At 37.3% G+C, this 19720-nt stretch overlaps 1 protein-coding gene across 2 annotated transcripts in view; it reads left to right on the forward strand.

Annotated features, from left to right (window-relative positions):
* The window catches only part of FGF9 (fibroblast growth factor 9), a 45987-nt gene that overhangs the window by 24324 nt on the left and 1943 nt on the right, over window positions 1-19720 (forward strand). The window lies entirely within an intron of this gene.

Raw genomic sequence — 19720 nt, forward strand, 5'->3', positions numbered from 1 at the left:
GCTGGAGAAGACTCCTGCGAGTCCCTTGGACTGCAAGGCGATCAAACCGGTCAGTCCTAGAGGAGATCAACCCTGACTGCTCTTTGGAAGGCCAGATCCTGAAGTTGAAACTCAAATACTTTGGCCACCTTATGAGAAGGAAGGACTCACTGGAGAAGAGCCTAATGCTGGGAAAGGTTGAGGGCAAGAGAAGAAGGGGACGACAGAGAATGAGGTGGCTGGATGGAGTCACTGAAGCAGTAGGCGTGAGCCTAAATTGACTCCAGAAGATGGTAGAGGACAGGAAGGCCTGAAGGAACATTGTCCATGGGGTCGCGATGGGTCGGACACGACTTCACAACTAACAACAACAAATGTTGCAGTGTATTTGGATGACATACTGATTTTTTTGAAAGACCCTTCCTGACACACAACCCGAGCTAGAAGGATCTTTAAAAGACTCTACAAACATAAGTTTGTTTGTTTTTGTTACACTGGAGAAATTGTGATTGATCTACCCCAAATTGATGATTTCAATTACAGGATTTCTGCTGAATGCATACAAATGGATCCTTTAGAACAGGAATCCCCAATCCCGTACCAGGCCACGGCATGCCAGCAACCGTTCTGCACATCTCCATCCGCAGGATGCAGGCAGCACCATGCACCCTCCGGTCTGTGGAAAAACCTCTTTCCATGGAACCGGTCACTGGTGCCCAAGAGGTTGGGGACCTCTGCTTTAGAAGTATGAGCCATATTTTCATAGCAATTACCTCAAAATGTGAAGGATCTACATCTTTCATGATTTTCCTAATTTCCTAATTAGGAATTCATAATTTTGCAAACTGCATAACACTCATCTAAAGATAAGACATAGATTCTTATGGTATATTCCGAAGCAAACAGCATTTCAGAAATTGAAAGACCTTTTCTCATTACAGCTCCTTCTCAGATGTCCAAACATCACTTTCCAATTCATGATGCATGCTAGTGCTTTAGAAATGGTAGCTAAAGTAGTTCTCCAGGCACAGGAGGGCAGGATGGATCCCTTGTCATGTGCATTTTATTCTAGATTGCTTCTATCGGCTGAACACAATTATATGAAGGCAGCATTCCAGCAATGAGGACACTTCCTGGAAGGGCAGGACACCTAGTACAAATATGCGTAAACCATGTGAATTCAGAAGTTGTGCAAAAAGAAGAACTTGGAAGATTAGGTGGACGCAGTTGTTCTCCCAGTTCAATTCCTGTATCTTATTTCCCCTCACAATATCAGGCTATTAAATGCCCTGTCACATAAACAGAAAATGATAATCTCCCCCTGCTGTAATTTTGCCATTGCTCAGGAGTTAGACCCTCTTGAAAGATTGGGGCAGAGAGGCAGAATGTTGATCTTGCAGATTAAATGAAAGTGCAGCAACCGGATGCTTACTCCAGGTCTTGGATGGATAATATCCAGGAAGCGCTGCAAGATGGTTCTTCACCTTACATATCTGAAAGGGCAGTATTTCACAATAGCCATTTATATGTTCCCTTTTCTTTAAGGAGAGAAGGTTTATAACAATGTCATGATAATAGAACTGCTGGACATTGGGATGTGTTTAAAACTGCATTGGGTGCTCAGATAGTTCTCTTGGTCAAGTGTGAGAAGGATGACAGAGATTACATTTCATCTTGTCATGTTTCATGCTGAGCAAAGTCTATTCATGGAAAACTCAGTGACTTGCTTCTCCCTCTGAGTTCCTCTTTTATGACCTGGGATTTTATTTCCCCCGTCCCACACAAACTGATACTGGCATTCTAGGAATTGTAGATTTGTTTAGAAAAATGGCTCATTTCATTCCTTGCAAGGGGTCCCATCGGCTTAGGAAAAAGCACACAAAGTTTTTGAAAGTGTTTTTAGGTACAGAAACCTAGTCAATCATGATCTCAAATTGTGGATCTCAATTTACCTCCAACTTTCAGAAGGCCCTCTTCCAGTTATTAGACATTAAAATCCATTTGTCATCTTGACATTCAACCTTTAATGGTCAAACTGAATAATAGAAACAGATTCAGGAACAATATGCTGCTATGTCTCTTGTCTAACGAGATAATTGGACTGAACTGCAAAATTTGCTTACAACAACTTAGTACCTTATAGTTTGCACTTCTATATTTTACTATAATTTGCACAGGCAAATTATAGTTTGTACTTCTGTATTTTGTTCTTCAGAACCCCAACATCTGCAGTTCTTCACACCCTATGCTTTCTACAGGAGAGCTTTTCTTAAAGTAGTTTTGACAAAGGCTTCACGCAAACAAGCTGCAGACATGCACAGGCAAGAAGGTACCAAAATTGCAGAGGGGATTTGACCTGGGTTTCAACTAAGATTTTGTTTTTAGTATGTCTCTCAAAAAGGTTTATTGGCCCCTTCCTAATGGTTCAATAAATTAATCAATGGCCTTTCATCTGCAGTTGCCTGCATCATTGAACACAGCTTACTAAGAAAACTTACTCCTCCCATTCTGATGGACAGAAAAGAGATATACGAAGTAGAAACTATTCTATAATCTAGTTGCAAGGGAAATGATTGAAATATCTGATTCACCTGGAGGGCCATCCAGAACTGGAGAGATCATAGGAGAACATGACAGACATTCATGCCTATGTTTGTAGATTGATTTCGTCTACAATTCCCAGGAAACCTTCATCCCAAAAAAAGATGAGGGGGTCAAACTATTTCCCCAAGCACCAAAAGGCAAGAGAAGAAAGAATGGTTGGAAATTAACCACGGAGAGAAGCAATCTAAGGAGAAATTTCCTAATGGTGAGAGCAAATAAACAGTGGAATAGCTTGCTTTCAGAAGTTGTGGGTGGACTAGAAGACCTCTGAGGTCCCTTCCAACTCTACTATTCTATGTTCCCATGATTTTTCAATGCTACAAGATGACTGTGAGGATGAAGCAGGCTCTTTGTTTGCCAGCAAGATATACTCCCTGGAGCAGATGAGTACGTAGCTGAGGGGAGGGAATGTTCCATAGTTCTATTTACCTCTAGGGTTGCAGGGTTTGCTGGATAGATTGGGGAAGCCATCAGAAGGAGACACAGTCCAGAAAGAGAAGAGAGGGACATGCCCAGTTCTTCCACCTCTGCATTGCAGGACTAATCTAGTGATCTTTGGGAGCTGCTAAGTGAGGAATGTGTGGTTGTGTGTGAATTTGAAATTTGTTCCCATAATTTTGTTCTGGGGTTTTTATTCCACTTGGACAGGAAGATTAAGTGTAATGAAGCAGGTGATGCGAAGAGCCATAGAGATAACCTTGTGGGGGGGGGGGAAATCAGAAACCATTATAAAAACAGCAAGGGCAGAAGAGCATTTTGAATCCAGGGGAAAGAGAAAATATTAGGAAGAGACTCAGACTGCCTCATCTTTGACTTCTTGGGTATAAGAGGGAAGGAAGAGAAAACTTAATTGGACTTGCAAGATTTTATTACCACAGCCAACAATCCCAGTCAAGAATATTTCTAGTCTTTTGGAGTTCAATCCCGTATTGAAGTCTTTTCAAGACTCTCTTATCTTGATATTCTTGATATTATATCAGGAGTATCTCAGAAACCATGAACAGACTGCTGCAACCACATGAAATCAGCGTAGCACACAAGCCAACTAAAGCCCTTCAAAACTTTCAAAGCAAACCAAAAGATCCAGCAACCCCAGAAACCACCCCCCCCAGTAATCATCTATAATATATATATGTAATGACTGCAACAACTACTATGTAGGACAAACAGGCAGAAGACTGGCAGAACCCATCTATGAACACCAACCAGCAGTCAGAAGACAGGATGAAAACTCTTTAATTTCACAACATATAGACAGACTTAACCATAGTTTCAGTTGGGAAAATGTGACTATTCTAGACCAAGCCAAGTCCAAAGAACACCAAGGAATTTCTAGAAGCCAGGCACTCTGACAAATTAGCTATCAATAGACACATAGACATTAACAACATCTATAGACTATGGAAAAGAGACAATCAACCAACCAAAAAGGGAACAAAAGGACCTAAGCACCTCTCCATCAGCAATCAGACCCAGATCAGCATAGATTAACTCCAAAATTAACATCAGACCTACTCTATTATTCTGCGTTCTATTATTGGGGTAAACAATACCCCAATCAAGAAACTGCCAGAGAAGCTAACAGTAAACAGCCCAACCAAAGAATCTTTAAGAACCCCCATCAACATTGAAAGGGCAAGCCACTAGAATATAAACTGACAGAAAACCACACTCCTTACTGGCAATAATGATGTTACCTAGTTTGGGTAATGAAACCTCTGCAAGAAAACAAGCAAGCTCAGAGAGCACCAAGGACCCCTGGAGTCTTAGATAGCCTCAAAGGACTAACATAAAAAGAGACGTCCAAGCATCTTGGTTTGTCCTTGTTGGTATTGATAATAATAAAAAGTCAAAGTCAGCTGCATGTTGGAAAACACCCTGGACTTGTTAAAGCCTATCATGAGTCTGTATTCTTACGAATGAGTAGGCAGAAATGCTCTGATCATTTCAGGGATTATCCAAACTTTGCTTGAAAGCCTCCACTGATGGAGCATCTATGACCAGCTTAACATGTAGAACACTCAAGAAGAAACTCAATTATTCATAAGTAAGAATAATTTCACCATCCTCTGTTCTCCATGTTCAATATAACATTCCTTTTGACTCCTTGTTTTGTTATGTAGAATAATATTGTATGTGATAATCGGTAGTTTGTATATGAACTACACAAAATGCATGTGACCACTGAATACTGGCCTTGAATTGAATGAAAACTAGTATCATCTAGTTTTCATAAAACATATGATAGGAATACTTTTTAAAAACAATTATTTCAAAATCTCTTCAGCCAGTGAGGTTAGATATAGTGTTAAAAATGAAAAATAGATGATCTTGAAAATACCTCTTGGCTAATTTTTTATGTTATCAAGCAAAGATACTATATTTATATATTTTACTTGTACTATAATGCTCAGACAGATTTAAAAGTGATGTACTACTCAAAGCAGTTAAGCATGAGGCCGGTGAACACACAATATAGCTAAGCTATATTTTGTGTATCTTCAGCAGCCTCATGCTTTTAATAGGCAAGTCATACCATAGGACCTGAGATGACTCCAGATTATTGGCACATTTATAAAAGAGGAAAGAGGCCTTCCAAAAATGCTGGCCTCAAACCAGAATATTATTCAGGATGACAATGTTCAATGGTTTAAAGCTGGCTAAACTTCAACCTCTGAAATTATAGTTAAGAATGGTTTTGAAGCAACAAATAATTGCAGCTCAAAAATAGAAATGAAAATATATGATTCTACTATATTAGAGAACGAGGGTGAACTTCAGGAGGTTTCCTATAATAATATATTTTACCTTAGTTTGGCAATGGCTATACGGTTATTGGTTGTGTTGAATCTGCTGGATACATGGAAAAATCAAGGTATACCCAGAAAGGTAGAAAGTCAAATCTTTCTTTTACAGGCTGGTTATATTCATTTTAATTAAATTCAACATTGTCCATTGGGTTTATTTCCTAGTAAGCATGCACACATTTGGAAATAGGAGCGACTAGGAGTCTTTTTGTGTAATTAGGACTTCTTTTATTCTCTATTTTAAGAGTAGAATTCCAAATCCCAGGTCTTAGATTGTCTTTGGGAAGCTTTCCCCTATTGGTTCACTATATTATGAAACCTAGATTTCAGTATATTATGAAGCCTTAACGGGACATAAAAGTGATGATTAGGTGTTAGCCTTGATAGCAGTGTTCTTATGTCTTCCTTGCAGAGTTTCAGTAGCACCATATTTTAACAGATATAGTTCATAGTAACTTGGATTGTGTTTACACACTTTACTGAATAATATAGCCTGCAGTACTATATTTACAGATAATATCCCAGAGGGGTTTTTTGGCCAAAGTCTGAGGTTCAGAAGAGATGAAGTCAAATGAGTTACCAAGCAATAACAGTCTCTTTAATCTCAGAGCATCAACTTTTATTACCAGATATTTGTCAAATTCATCTTTTATTCTTAGATACTAAACCATATTAAAAGCAATGTGAGATGAATTGGACACCCCACCATCCCACCCCCAAATTTCATCTCACTTCTCAGGTGGTTTGTGCAGTTTTCTTAACTCTGAGCCATTTTGTCATAGCAGGACCAGGAAATCAATGTTCCTGAATATGTACTTTTAAATTCTGCCTTATCTTGACATAGATTATATTGCTCATGTAAAAATTCTGTTGGAGCCAGTGGACTTTCACTAGTGCCTAATAAGATATTGGCAAATTTTTTTTTGATGTAATACAGTTGCTGAGAAACTGATCTGTTTCTTGTTCAGATCATTAGTTTGCCACAATCTTAAGGATTCTTTAGATCAGACATGTCAAACACAAGGCCCGGGGGCCGAATCCAGCCCGCGAAGTGGTTTCATGTGGCCCGCAAAGCCATCCTGGAAACAGTGAGGGAACAGCCCCCACTGCCTTGGCCCTGGCCCAGAGACCCTCCTTCTGCCAGAGACCCTCAGATCTGTCCTACTCCTGCCCAGCCCCCCTCCATAGGCACCCTTGATGCGAACGATGTAGAGCTGGCCACGCCCACCCAGTAGGCCATACGCACTCTAGCCATGCCCACCCAGTAGGCCACACCCACCCTGGCCACACCCACCCGGCCCCCTGAGGGCAACCGCAATGCTGATGCGGCCCTCAATGAAATTGAGTTTGACACCCCTGCTTTAGATGAACTGTCTTTTTACACGTCCACCAAGCATGGTAGATATTGGAATTACGCTTGCTATCCACATTACACTTGCTTACAATTACACTTACTATCCACATTATTGGTAGCTCCACACATATATAATTTTATGAGACAAAGGCTCTAAAAATAAATCGGCTTGACTTAGTTTTGCTTATAACCTGACCATTCTCAAATACCAAGAGTGTGACAGTCAGAGAGTATCTTGATGGTGAAGGGTATAAACAGAGCAATTGGAGTAAGTGATAGAAATTAGAATAGCATTAAATTTATTTTTATTTGATTGATTTTCTCCATCTTTCTGATCTTTTTCTTGCATTTCATATGATTATTATATAGGATTTTCTATTTGATTCATAAACACTGGATCTACCTTTGAAGTGCTTGCTTTGGACTTTGAGAAAATCCTGAAGGCTATTTAATGAGGAATTGCAGGGTGGGGTCAGATATGTATGCATGTATGTATGCATGTATGTATGAATGCTATTCAGAGCCTGAGCACTAAAAATTTCTGGGCTCAGGAAAGTCTAATTTGATAACTAGCAAGACGGTTGCCTATTCTCTGATATCTTCACTCACCAGTTCAGTTAAAATTGAATGCCTACAAAATATTAAATAATTGACATATGTCATCCAAGTTGAAATTAAAGGTACAGAAGATGAATTTGCACATGAGAGAGACATGCAGCAAGCATTGGTGTCTTTAAATTTAGTTATTCCTGAATTGAGAAGTAAAGCAGGTAATTGATTCCAGTCTGGTTTTTAGTTATATGGATATTGTTTTTTTCGTGTTGTTCCATGAATAGAGATGATTGTTAAACTAAAAGTTGCAGAAAGCAACTCCAGCCCACTATAATTATAGCTTAAAAATAGCATTTTCCTCTCTAGTATTAGAAATACCGGGAATTCTGTATCAGACTTTCTAGGTCATCATGGGAGTTATAGGCATTGTAGTCCCAAAACACCCGGAGAATGGTTGATGAGGGGATATTGCTTTAAAATGATTTTACAGGATAAATAAGGCAGAAAATTATAGAAAATTATGAATAAAATTGGGTCCCGGAATATTGGGACCTGTACTAGTAGATTGCTGATGATAGTGATGACATAGTATAATTCTTTTTTTTGTGTATTACTGCTCCTTCCCTTCTTTCTTTACATTGCCGGCCTGCGGGCCGGACGCGTCATCCCAAAACTGTGCCCACCCATTGACGGCAATGGAGAAAAAGCTCCAATACGTTGCGCGATATCATGTGATGTTGCAGGTTTGACATGTCTGCATTAGAATTAGACCAGGTTACCAGGTTACTTAGATTAGTTGATGCCAAAAATTGTTCAGAAAGTAGCTCATCAAAGTAATTTCTTCAAAATTATTAAATCAGCAATTTATCATGTGCTGGTATTTAAATATAATGTCTTTGAAAAATTTAAACCCAAAAATAAGACAAATGCAAATAAAATTTACAACGAAAAAGAAAAGAGAAAAAAGGGGGGGGGAAGCAGAAAAAACTGCCACGCTCATCATGCTCAGCCGTTGGTAGCCACTTTTCCTGCCCATAGCTAATGCAGGATGAGAGATTAAAAATAGCAAGCAACCTACCAGTCACTGCTCTGAAACCACCCTGACTTAAATTGTGTGAGGGTGGCAACATTAACATGCCTGGTTGTTGATAATGTAGGCTGTGAGGCAGTCCTTTTTTTATATATATAAAAGGTAAAGGTAAAGGTTCCCCCGCACATGTGTGCTAGTCGTTTCCGACTCTAGGGGCCGGTGCTCATCTCCGTTTCAAAGCCGAAGAGCCAGCGCTTGTCCGAGGACGTCTGCGTGGTCATGTGGCCAGCCGGCATGACAAGACACCAAAGGTGCACGGAACGCCATTACCTTCCCACCGTAGTGGTCCCTATTTTTCTACTTGCATTTTTACATGCTTTCGAACTGCTAGGTTGGCAGAAGCTGGGACGAGTAACAGGCGCTCACTCTGCTACGCAGCACTCGGGATTCGACCCGCCAAACTGCCGACCTTCTGATCGACAAGCTCAGTGAGCCACCACGTCCCTTTTTTTATATATACAGATGTACTTTCCTGCTGAGTCAAGGAAGGGAGGAAAACAAATGAACAGGACTATAAGGATGTGTTCTCTGTGAACTCCAGACTTGAAAATGTAGAGATATGATGTCTAGACCACTTCAATATAAGAATAAAGCTGCAAATAATAAAGACAAATCAGATCAATCCTGGTTGAGTTTTAAACTGACTTGACAGGAAGTGGAAAACAGAAAGCCTGGGGGGTCTGCAAGTGTTTTTAGTATATTGTCTCTTTAAATATGGGAGATGCATGGAGGAAAAAAATAGAACATTACACTTGGATCTTTTACTTGTTTTTTCTTTGCACTAAGGTCTTAAAAGGTATTAAGAGAATCTGCAGTCTAGAAGAAGTTGCTATGGGTCAAAACCAATGTGGCGTCACTAGATAGTAAAGAGTACCTTATTTGAAGAAGAAACTATTTAAAATATAGCCGTGGGAAATACTCATGTGTAAAAGCAGTTAAAATATCTTTCCCAGAACCTTATTTTACTCCAGGCAATGCATCAGCAGTCATTCTTAAATTGGAGATGACTTTCTGTTTGATGATATCTAAAATTAGATTTACAGTCTTGATTTACTGGCCATGATTAAAATTGGTAGAGGATATGAAGCTAGCAACATTGTTAGCCTGTATTATCTATCCACATTTCTGCTTAGCTCCTGTGCATAAATTACTAAATGGATATGGATTTTTCTTAGAGCAAGGCAATTCTGAAAATTAATTGTTGACAGTTACTAGATTAGCCAGCATTAAATTTCAAAAAGCCTTAAACAACTCACAAATCTAAGATCTTTCCATACTGTCATGTATTTGAAGAAGGCAAAGCTTTGTCTCAGACAGATGATTGTAATGCTTTCTGCATGAAACTGATTTTAAAAGATAATTTGTTATAAAATGCAGATGAAAAGATACTGATCACAAGTAATTTTAAGGACTATATTATCCCATCTTGTGCCAATATTCCTCAAGTTATGACTGTTTGTTTAATGATGATCTGGAATTATGATGGCTTTGGAAAAGGTGCTTTCAGCCAACTCACGGAGAACAGAGGGAGCTGAAATAAGGTAGGGGCCGAAGAGGTAATAAGGCAGTAATATAAGGAGTGTGGGATGCCTCAGGCAAATAGGGGAGCCCCTGGAAGGCCTGGTGCAGGATGCATGTGAGTTCTCTTCACTTGGGCTGAAAGTCCTGCTTGGATTTCAGCAGGGATGATTTTCAGCTCCTGATTGTGGCCTCCCAAGTTCTCCCCCACCCCCATGAAGCATCCCACCTTCCTTACCTGGGACTCTGCTTAGACCCGTGAGATCACTTTAATGATCACAACCAGGAGTACTGAGAAGAGAAGTTACATGGGCACCTCACTTCAATCAGCAGCTGAGATCCAGTCCCAGTTGTGGGCTACCTGTATTGGCTTCACTGCCTTGCCAAGCCTTTTTAAGCCTTACCAGATAGATCAAAGAGAAAACATGATCAGAAAAGCTAATTCTACTATATTGTAGAGCTGTAATAACAGAATCTTGCGTGTCTGAAAATATATTTTCCCTGTGGTCTCCTTTGTAGCTCAACAAACTGGGGAGGGTCCTTTCTGAACCTCTTGCTTTTTCTCCACCCGATATCCAGCTATGCCTTCTCTTATCTCGCTATTTCTAAACATCTCTTCAACCCATATCCCAGATACCATTACAGCCTGTTTCCATATATATATCTAAAACAGAAAATGTTATTTATACACTTTCTTATTTTCCTTATTTTAGATGTATTTTTGCTCAGTGTATGCATGAAAAGCCAATATGAATATTTTTAAAACATTTATGTGTAATAAAGCATCTTTTACATGCAAACCTTGGAAAATTAGCATGAACGTTATTTTTATAAATACAGGTGGTCCTCATTTAAAATCAGCGACTGTTCAAAGTTATAACATACTGAATGGGGGATAATTATCCTCTCACTTAGGGCCATTGCAGTGTCTCATGGTCATGTGATTAGAGCTTGTGACATTTCTTGCTGACTTCCCACAAGCAAAGTCAGTGATGAAGCCGGCGGGAAGTTGGAAATCACAATCACATGAAGTCCTTTTGCTTAAACAACACATACCTTATGGTCCTTGTTTAATGATTGCTGGAACTCTGGATCCTAAACAGCATGATCATATGGTTTTGTTTACTTATAACCATGTTGCTTAAGATTGGAGTTTTTGGTCCCAATTCATATTGTTAAATGACTACATATATACATATTTTTATGAGCACTTTCTCACTTTGAAACTTGCATTAACATTTTGGAGAATTGTAAATACCAAATTGTGTTTCAATTCCCATAATGGTTGAAAATTTAAATAGTTTAAAGTTTTACATAGTTTTCTTGATAAGATTTCGGAAGTAGTTTGTCAGGACCTTCTTCCTATGGTTAAGAGAGAGTGAATTGCTCAAAATCACTCAGCTGACTTTGTACCTAAGGTGGGACTAGAAGCCACTCTTTCAATTTCTAGCCTGATAGCCTTTAACTACTGCACTGGATAGCCTTTAACTACTGCACTGGAATTATACTCTTTATTAAAATGTAATACAGATTAATTTACCTTCCATATCTGGGCTAGTTTTTCCCCCCACTTAAGAGTTAATAATTAAACAAAAAATAAATCTTTTAAGATTTATTTATCTATCTTAGTAGTTATTTAAGAACATAAGAAAAAGAAACAGAAAACAAAATAATAAAGAAATAGAAAAGATATTTATAAGCAGAGACTCGTAAGAATAAATAAAAAATGTTAATGTTATATTAGAGCTACATATTTATAGTATCATTTTTCAATTTAGAATTTCACAATATTAAAATTAAGTTGATATGTACTGATAACACTGATATAGCTTATATAATATGAATTATATATCAACACAAGAAAGGCCAAACATATCTCCTTAATAGGAAATGCTATCCTTATTTAGTAAATCAAACAAGATAATTCTATACAAATCTTGTGTTCTCTCCTTTGGATAGTTAGGGAGGTCCAGGGCTTTTTTTTGTCATAGAACACTCAGAACGGAGTTCTGGCACCTTTTTTGGATGGAACCTCGTAGGGTAGGCAAGGCAAGCACTGGGGAGGTCTTATCCCTCTCAGTAGCTGAGGCAGAGTTGATGGGAACAAGATAGAAAGCCTTCCCTGGTTAATTCTAGAGTTAGAAGACAGCCTTCTCTTCTTTACTTACAATCTTTCATTGCCACATTGAGAAAAAGTATTATGCATGTTAGCTCTCAAAGAGGTTTAAGTCTCTTCGAGAGCGAAGTATTATACGTTTAAGTATTATTCTAGTTTTACAGTATTTTTGAAATTGATCCAACTTCAGTGTAACTTGGCCTTGATTTGAATATTCCAGTAAGTGGAAAAGATTAGATAGATATATTACAAATAAATACATTGAAATATCAAAATAGTTGCTAGATTATGAAACTGTTTTAAAGCTCTACAATTGCATCCTGTAAAATCTGCAATTCTGTGGTGTCTGTAGTATTTAGTTTCTCCTTTTACACTTTTTTCAAATAATTTGCTGAATCATTCTGAGTGAGAATAGAACAGTCTCAGTAAATATATGACCTTAAAAGTAGGTTATTTTAATATTCTAGTGACTATACTTAGATATGACAGGACGCTGACAGAGTTATTTGCAGATGACATGGAACTGGAAGAGACAGTTAATACTTTTGAGGGAAAAAATCTAAAGGCCTAGATAAGCTTCACTCATGCACTGATATGAACAGGATGGAATTTAACAGTAGAAATGTAGTTTTGCATCAGGCAGAAAAATGTAAGGCACAAGAGTAAGATGGGAAGATTGACTTGGTGGTACAGGTGGTCCTGATCTTACAGCCTCATTTGGGATCATAATTTCTGTCATAAGTCATTGCGGTGGTAAAGTGAGTCAAACCTGATTTTACAACAATTAAGGTCATTAATTAAGATTTTACAACAATCAAGGTCATTAAGTGAATCACAGGCTCGTTAAACAAATCCAGCTTCCCTAATCAATTTTTTTTGCCAGTTATTTTGCCAAAAATCAACTGTAAAGGTTGAAAAATGTGATCATGTGACCTCAGGCCATTGCAACAGGTTGTAGTGTTGATTGCTAAGCACCTGAATTGGGATTATGTGACCACAAGGTAGTACGATGACAGTGTCAGTAAAAGTCATAAGTCCCTTTTTTCTGAGTCCATTTAACTGTGAACTATTAAGTGAATGGTTGTAAGTTGAGGATTAATTGTATTCCATATGAAAAGGATCTGGGTTCCTTGTTGACCTGGCTTAAATATGGCTGCTAAAAAGACAAATGCTATCTTGGGGCACTCCAGATCATAAAAAGTAATTTATCATGAAAAGTAATTATTTTGTCCTGATCAGCCCCCACGTAAGGTACTATTCGATAGTTCTTGAGCTGACAGAAAAGAATCCTGATATAAGATTATGCCCCCCTATTACTGATCCCAATCCTGGTACAATAGCAAAATCTGCAAGTGGTGCTATCCTTACTTAATTACTACAGTACAAGTTAAGAAAAAAAGATTGGTAGACCCCTGGCTTCATTTCCCTTTCCACCAAACATTTCTTCCTGATGGGAAAACACCCACTAATCATGCTTCTTAATGTGGAGTGAGGCCAGTTCACTTGTCTAATTAGTCATCAGACTAACCAGGGCTCTCTCTAAAGAAAAGGAGGGAGAAATTGATCATAAGTGACCCATGTCTCTGATTGCAGGGGAATGCTAGTGCTACCTATAAATGACCATGGAATTCAGTTTGTATGTCATGGCTGGCAGCATCTGGAAGTCACCAAGAAATGGGCATGGAGAAGATATACTAGAGCAGATTTTGGAACCAGACAATTAGGATTGGCCCACCTGTAATAACAAAGAGGGCAAAATGATTACTGTCAGATTTCAGCATCTGGAAAGGGATTTTGAGGTTCCCACAAAGGTGCTCTTATGAGGGAGAATCTATAGGAGGATCAGAAAAGTCAAGTTAGCATCCTCAGTCATGAGAGGAAAGCCTTGCCTTTTAAACAATGTATGTCAGTTATGCAATGCCTATGAAAAAGGGTATGGGCTTTATAGCTAGCTGCACAGTTGAAGCCACCAATTCACCATTCCTGCAGATGCCCTTTTGTTCAGATGCAAGTAGACCTTGGCCTGGTTATCCTTCTAGGATATGCTTTTTGATATACCACTGATGCATATGTACATATGCTTAGTAACTAATTGTGCTGGACTTTCTCATTTACTCTTATTCAAAGACAATTTTCAAAGATACCGTTAATTGACCTATTTTTAATTGGAGATACTATATGTGGTTATGCATTTTTGTTTTTCATCCAGCTGGAATGAATTCAGATGGAATGAAATATATTATTGCTTATTCAGAAATGAAGTAAATTGCAAACTATTGCTAACTTGGTTTTTTTAAAATGTATATGTTGTGAATATATTTGCTCCATGGCTATTCAGTTAACAAAACTATTAATCAAATTTTTATATTTGATTGTGTATATATGTACTGTATGCATCTATGTGTGGGGTGTATGTGTGTATATTTGAAGTACGGTAGTAAAATATAAAAAATGAGATATAAAAAGAGAGACATAAAAATGAGAGATAAAAAGAAAAATTAAAAAAGAAATTAGACTTTCTTTCTCTGTTAAGTAATTACCATTCTAAACTTTTCTCCAACCTCTTTGTCCTTTTTAATCCCCAAATCCCCAAATCAATATTTTTTTCAACAAAAAAATCCTTACTGTAAAAAAAATTTTTTTTTAAACCAAACTAGTAATCTCTACCATTTTTGCAAGTTTAGTTAATTTTATAATCCAGTCTCCTGCTACAGGCATTAAACTGCTTCTGTAACATATAATAATCTTAATGCAATTAAAATGTTCCCTGTGATACTCTACTTTTTTTTTACTAATATATGAAAACTTTGTAATATTGAGATTATTGATGTAATGACAGTTTTTAAAACAGGAAGAGGTTTAAAAAAGAAATAGTTCTTGTGATAATTTCCCCCCCACTTTCAGTGCTAATTAATGGCATTAATGGGAGGAAAGATTTTCTTAGATTGTATTAGTTCAATTAATTAAAAATAGCATGAGCCACTCTCAGGCTATTTATTCTGCTGAGTGATTCTGTGTTTGTGAACTAGTCTTGGTCTGATGATGTGGTTGTTTAGATCATAAAATTCAGAGGCTCTCATATGTCTGCAAAGAAAGTAATAGTGTCTTCCTGCATAATCTTGCATAATCCTGCATAAGCCTTGGTGGAGCAGTGGGCTAATGGCTCCTTAAGTAACACCAGCTGCCTGCAATTAGTGCAGGTTCAAGTCCCACCAGGCTCAAGGTTGACTCAGCCTTCCATCCTTCTGAGGTAGGTAAAATGAGGACCCAGATTGTTGGGGGCAATAAGCTGACTTTGTAATAATGCCGCTTGGGGCGGGGAAGCCCTAATAAGCAGGCATATACATAGAATGAAGGCTATTGCTAAGCACATTGATTTATGCTTTAGATTGTAAGCTGCCCTGAGTCTTCGGAGAAGGGCGGGATATAAATGGGATTTTTAAAAAATGCATTAATTTCTATTATATAGTAGAATCTATGTAATATATAATCCACACATCTCCAAGTTGCCAAGGTTGAGAAATACTGGTCTAATGGATGCTCTCATTCTTGATAATGAATGAATGAATAAGTGAATGAGTTACTTCATGTCCTGTAATAGATGGTAAAACTGATCACATAACTTAATCTAAAACAGTTAAAGAGTATATAATTATGTACAGGCATATTCAACTAATTAAAAGAATTTGAATTCAGTTATCAACATGTGGGAGATGTTTATTTGGACTGACTAATGGCAAAATGCTAGAAATAGCAGTCATCCAATGTCTACAATCCATTTTTCCACGACTAGAGTGCTTCTGCAATATAGGGAGGTATAGGGGCACGGTGGTGCAGCTCGTTGGTGATAGTGCAAGTGGGGGTGGTTTGGAACAAAATATTTGGCTGTAAATATTTTTTAAAAAAATACTGTATCCTGTGTTATTGTATAATTCTATTACTCTGGAACTGACAAAATATTAAAAAGATGGAAAGCAAAATAAGGAATTCAAAAACTATTTTTCTCTTAAGCTTTAATTTTGTAAACTTTTATTATGATTATATCCCATGTTTATTATGACATACATAAACTAACCCAGGTGTGTCCATATGCAGCCCTGGACATCTTTTTAATGTGGCTCCAATATATATATATATATATATATATATATATATATATATATATATATATATATATATATAAACTCTTAGATTAGATTAGATATGTCATATGTTAACTCTTAGAGTAACTCTTAATTTACACAAATATATATATATATATATATATATATATATATATATATGTGTGTGTGTGTGTGTGTGTGTATATGTATATATATATGTATATATATATACACACATATACATATATATATACACATATACATATATATACACACACACACACACACACACACACACACACACACACACACACACATATATATATATAAGTTTGTTATCTATTGTTATGTATATACAGTAACTATATTATATATTTTATATTATGTTTATATGCGGCCCAAGACAATTCTTCACTCACTGGGGACCAGGCAAGTCAAAAGATTGGATAACCATGAACTGACCTCTTCATATGATACTATGTCTTATCATAGACCATCCTATTGTGTATTCTGTTATAATTCTTTGTAGAAATAATCCAATTGCATTTTCAAAATGGAAACCTGATAGTAGCCTCTGATGGTGTTTGTAATTAATAAGCGTTCCAGAAGAGAAAATAAATTATCTTACAGATGCAACTTATTTTCAAATAATGGCATCAAGTATTTATGGAAAAGCAAATAACTGACTCAAGAATAGACTGAGAATCTTTTAATATAATGGGCCTTTTAATATTAGATAGCATTCTGCAGTATACTCCATATGATCTAATTTGACTGAAGAAAATAAGAATAAAAAAACCCACATTAAATTAAGTAAGTTTCTTGCCAGTTTCTCTGACAGTGTATTTGACTTCTATACAGCATCTGGATTTACAACTGAAAGAACTCAAAGTAATTTAAAAAATTGTTCAAGGAACAACAAGTGCTGTATTTAAAGACTATTCAGCAAATAAATAGAAGAGATTGATTACAAAACTGCTTGCATTCTTCTTCTTAGATAAGCTGTGGGAGGCTATTAGAACACATTCAACTTTACCTATTGTAGAATTCAGTAAAATTGATGTTGCACAATGAGGCTGAAACATCAGAGTTGGTTCTTTTTCTCTATTAAAACTTTTGGATGAAGTAGACGTAATAATCACTATGGCTAAATTGCTTATCCATCTAAGCCTTTGTAAGGATCTCCCTCCATACTGTTCAATATGTAAGTTTGTTCATAGCATATGATATTAAGGCTGTTTTGAGAAATCCATGGTGAGAGTTACAACAATTAAGTGATTATATGAACAACTACTTTGATTGTTGAAATTGCAAGAACAATGGAAAATTGTTTACAATATTGGCAAATTTAACGTAAAGGTAAACATCCTAAACTCAAACTCAACTAATGGTGATTACATGGATATCACAATGTACGGATGGGGTTTTTTTGGTACAGAGTGGAAGAGGTTTACCATGTCCTTTGTGTTTTTTAACTTTCCAGTTGAGCCTACAGCTCTGTGATTTCCTTGTGGTTTTAATCTTAAGTAGTAACCAGGCCTAACCCTCCTTAGCTTCTTTCAAGGTCATCCAAGCCTACTAAGAAGTGGGGGGGGGGAATGAAAAAAGACATGGGATGGCAAATTCTTCCTAAAAAAATTACTGTAAGCTTAAGAGCACAATAAAAATCAGAGTGTGAAAAGTCTTGTGTACACCACAAGTTGTATCTGGAACTGAGATTGTTTGCCTTTCATTGGGTCTTTGAAGGACATTTCCCACCACTGAAAGGGCAGTTTAAGACCATAATAAGAATAGTTTTTAATTTATTTTATTTATTTTAATTCCATTTATATCCCGCCCTTCTCCGAAGGGCGGCTTACAAACTTAGCAGTAGCCTTCATTCTATGTATATGCCTGCTTATTAGGGCTTTCACACACACCCCAAGCGGCATTATTACAAAGTCAGCTTATTGCCCCCAACAATCTGGGTCCTCATTTTACCTACCTCGGAAGGATGGAAGGCTGAGTCAACCTTGAGCCTGGTGGGATGCGAACCTGCACTAATTGCAGGCAGCTGGTGTTACTTAAGGAGGCATTAGCCCACTGCTCCACCAAGGCTCTTTTGTTCTGGATCAGACCAAATACCTCTGTTCCTTCAATGGGTAACCTTTAGGAAATTCATATGCAGGGTGTAAGAAAAACGATATCTTCCACTTGGTTGTGGTACTGAAAGTTGTAGTCCTCTTGATGCATAAACTCTGTGTGTGGTGGGAATGGTGTAGTCATTCTCACTAAATATGTTCAACTTGTAACTATCACTGCCTAAATATCTCTTGGATTCATTATGGGAAATGTAAGTGGATGTTTCTCTTTCAGATAAGCCCATATGTTCACCATCCGCAATGCAATATAAACATTTTTATTCATCATCTTATGTATAAAATTTCTATATTGCTTTTCCTTGACCAGCTCGAATGAGTGTATATAGATACTGAAATAATTACTACTATCAGAGATTACCTTGAAAGCAATGTAGTTGCTATAAATGAAACTACTGAAAATAAAATATATGGATTATAATTGTGTTGCACCATACATTTCATATAGAAATATATTGGAAACCACTTAACATTTTTTGATGGGAAATGGTATAATGCTGTAAATAAATAAGAAAGAAATACTCACTCCATGGGCACAATAATATCTGCTTCAGCATTTCTAACTTTTTTATTAAAAATAGTAGATCAAATCCTGTGATACTGGGCAACTGAATTTTATTTAAAAAGCTTTTCTTTGTATGCAGCCAATGTAGTGTCAAAGAATATGTCATCTGGCAAAACACAGTCTTGCATTTAAGAAGTTATCTGTGCCGCATATTATTAGCATTTGCGTTACAGAGTAACTTTAATTTTGTTTTCTTCTTTTCACTTCATTAACTTTTCTTCCCATTACATTCTTAATTCCTTGATAGTATAGGTTTCTTTTAGTTGCTACATGTTGTTCTTAAGAGCTGACACTTAATGAATGTAAAAGTGTTTTCTTATCTTCCATTGTCATATGGATTTTTAAAATGTCTATTTTAAGCCAACTTTAGGGAGTAAGAATCTTGAAGGTATTATATACCCCTCCCTTAAAGAATAAATCTCAAATTTGGTGGTTTAAGGGCCCTACAACTTGCTATTTTACAAACTAGTAAAAAAATCCCAAGAAATCTAGATTACATGCTGTATGTCAAACTCGATCCTGTCACATGATGTAACGTGATATATTGTGACTTTTCTGCCTTTGTGGAACCGGGGTGGGCGTGGCCTGCATGTGACGCATCTGGCCCACAGGCCGCCAATTTGACACCCCTGCTATATGTAAACAGAGAAATCCACCCTGATACAGTATTGCATCATAATATGCTATTACTTCATTCAGAGGGGAGTGGTGGTTCAGCAGTTAAAGATGCTGAGCTTGTCAGCTGGAAAGCTGATGGCCTGGGTTCAAGACCAGAGTGCTGCACAACGGGTGAGCTCCCATTACTTGCCCCAGCTACTGCCTACCTAGCAGTTCAAAAGCATGCAAATAGACACCATGTGTCTCGGTGTATAGTCATGCTGGCCACATGACCAT

The sequence above is a fragment of the Vipera berus genome (assembly GCF_964194415.1).
Source record: "Vipera berus genome assembly, chromosome: 4".
Lineage (NCBI taxonomy): Eukaryota > Metazoa > Chordata > Lepidosauria > Squamata > Viperidae > Vipera > Vipera berus.